The following is a 2,888-nucleotide window of genomic DNA, read 5'->3' as shown; positions in this document are numbered from 1 at the left end:
TTTTTACTACAAATTTATAATTCGCGCGTTTACATTTTATCTCAATTTCAATCCTGTAAAAGCGTTTTCAAATCCGTTCAGTCGTTTCGGAGTTACTTAGAATGCAAATGTCGGTAATTTCCGACCTTTCAGCATCCTCTTAAGTAGTTAATAATTATCAATCAATGTCGATTAATTATTCGTCGAATGAAAACTCACTCGAGGAAAGAAACAGACGCACGTTTACTAACACGACGATTTACCGACACATGAGTTGTTCACTCGACAATAGCAAGCAGTCGATTTTATTCATTTATTGGTTATGTTTGCGCAAACATAACCAATATAAAATCAGTCGACTGCTTGCTATTGTCGAGTGAACGCCTGATCGTGTGTCAGTAAATCGTCGTGTATTAGTAAATTGCGCGTGTTTCTTTCTTTGAGTGATTTTTCAGTCGACGAATAATTAATCGACACGGATTGGTAATAATTAAGTAATAAATTCGATATTAAAATCAGTCGACTGCTTGCTATCGTCGAGTGAATGGGTCGTGTGTTTCTTTCTTCGAGTGATTTTTCAGTGGACAGATAAATAATTAATCGACAGTGATTGTAAAGTACGTAACGGATATTAATTAGTAGATACATTAATAGATTTCTTTAAGTGAATAGTTTGTATGTGAATCGAGTGTGAAATATTGAAATGACAGGTTTGTAAAAAAAAGAATTAACTAATTAATTATTTAATCTGTGTCAGTTAGTGATAACTAATTGTGACGTTTATTAAAAGTATCGAAAATTTAATAAAATAAACACTCATTACGTGGAAATCACATCGAAATGAGAATTCTTCTATCTTTTTCGAGAAGTTACAGAAGTCGACAAATCTTTAAAAGGTAAGGTTTTGTGCGCGTGTGTGTGCGTGTGTGTTTGTGTGAAAAAGAGAGAGAGGGAGAATGTAAACGCATGTTTATGCGCGCGTGTAGTCAGCTGATCGTCGCGACGGTCCCACGTACCGCCTGCCGGCGGACAATAAGTTGCGCTGCCCCTGTCTACCTTCCGTACGCGACCCGTAATTCCCTAACTATTTCTCTTTATAACTTGAAAACTAAGCTCCGCACAAATTTTTGCCAAAGAAAAAATTGTCTCAGAATACGGTCAGAAATACGTATGTTTAAGGACACTATACTTATTCTAAATCACCCTGTATAGAACGAAGTTTTTTTTAGAAAATAGAAGTCCGTCTCGCTCATGGTTTTTTTGATCGTGATTTTTCCCGTGAAACGTAGGGCAAATACTGAGACGGAGACTTGGGGGGAGTCTTTTAGGGTGTTGTGTTCCACGAACGTTTCCCGCCCCCCTCTTTTATCCGAAGAATCAAGAAATAAGTTCACAAGCTGTAAGAGATCAAAAGGACGACGTAGGAGTTCCAGAAATTTGAGAGGATGACCCGGAAATGGCAAGGGGGAAGTTGGCCACTTTTTCGAGGAAGTCGTCAACGGATTCTGTCCAAGAAGGACAGTTCGGAGGAAAGCGGAAGAAGCACCGGAAAAGGATAGCGCTTGGTAACCAGAGGCAGCAGTCCAGGGTAGAGCAAGAGAAACCATCTTGGGCCCAGAAGTCCGTCCCAGAAAGGAAACAAGAATCCTACGGACGATGCGTTCCTCAATATTAATTAGTTGTCAGGACGACAACCTAAAGAAGAAGGAGAGCAGTTCTGTCCGTGCCATGTAAAACATCTTTTTCTCTCTCCTCTATTTACAAATATTCAGAAAAATATATAACACATTTTTTATTATAAAGAACTTATAAAATTAATGGAAACATGATAGCGCTGCTATCATAACGATCTGTCAGACCGACATTATTGTTAGTGCGATTTTTTTGAACGTTACTGTTTAAAGGTTAACTCTCTAATCGGAAGGTTATATGTTTTTCTGAATATTTGTAAATAGAGGAGAGAAAAAAAGCTTGGAACATCGATTATTATGACTGCTACTGGTGCTACCAATATAACCTATGTTCCAGTTAGAGGGTTAAATATAAGAATCAACTGTGAATATGGCCCTTATACTCTATTTATAACAAGAACGTACATACATAATACTCAACGTGGACGAGAATCGTCTATGAGATATATGCATACTGGAGTGAGCTTTCCCTAAGAAAACGTGTGGTGGGGATAGCCGACTTTACGATAGTGACATGCAATCATGCAGCTTGGGAACGTCTGCCTCACTTTAATGATATCATTAAAGTGAGATAGACGTCTCCAAGTTGCATGGCTGTCACTCTCGCACAGTTCGACCATTCTCACCACTTTAAGGGTACGTTCAGGAAAACACTATTAGCGCTAATGACGCAAACGCCACCAACACTGTTCAAGGAGCCAATAGTGTCGTAGCGATTGCAAGCATCATGAACAGTATTAGCATTAGCGTAGCATTATTCATATTTTTGTGATCCGCGTCGTTTTACGATTATACACAGGACTTATAAGGTCCTGTATATTAAAAGATCATGTGCCCGAACTCGAGCACAGATCAATACAGACGATTCATATACAGGGTGGACCATTTTAATCCATCCAGTCGAATATCTCGAAAAATAAGCACACTAGGAAAAAATGTTTTAGACAAAAGTTGTAGGGCTTCGAGGGGGACATAAGATGATAACATTGATTTGGCCCTGAGTGGCGTCGTCAGGACAAGGTCACTTTGAATTTTTTAAATGGTACCCCCAATTTTTATTACATGTTCTTATAGTACGCCTCGACAACTTTCCAAAACACATAAATAAAATATTTTTTTATGAAATAAATCTTGAGTTATGAAGCTTGAAAGTTGGAGTACTGTCGGCATTAGCATCATCCAAGGTGTCCAAACACTAGCTAAAGATGGCCAAGGTCA

This window comes from Wasmannia auropunctata, unplaced genomic scaffold, assembly GCF_000956235.1.
Source record: "Wasmannia auropunctata unplaced genomic scaffold, wasmannia.A_1.0 LD336064.1, whole genome shotgun sequence".
NCBI classification, from domain to species: domain Eukaryota; kingdom Metazoa; phylum Arthropoda; class Insecta; order Hymenoptera; family Formicidae; genus Wasmannia; species Wasmannia auropunctata.
This window is presented reverse-complemented; position numbering follows the sequence as displayed.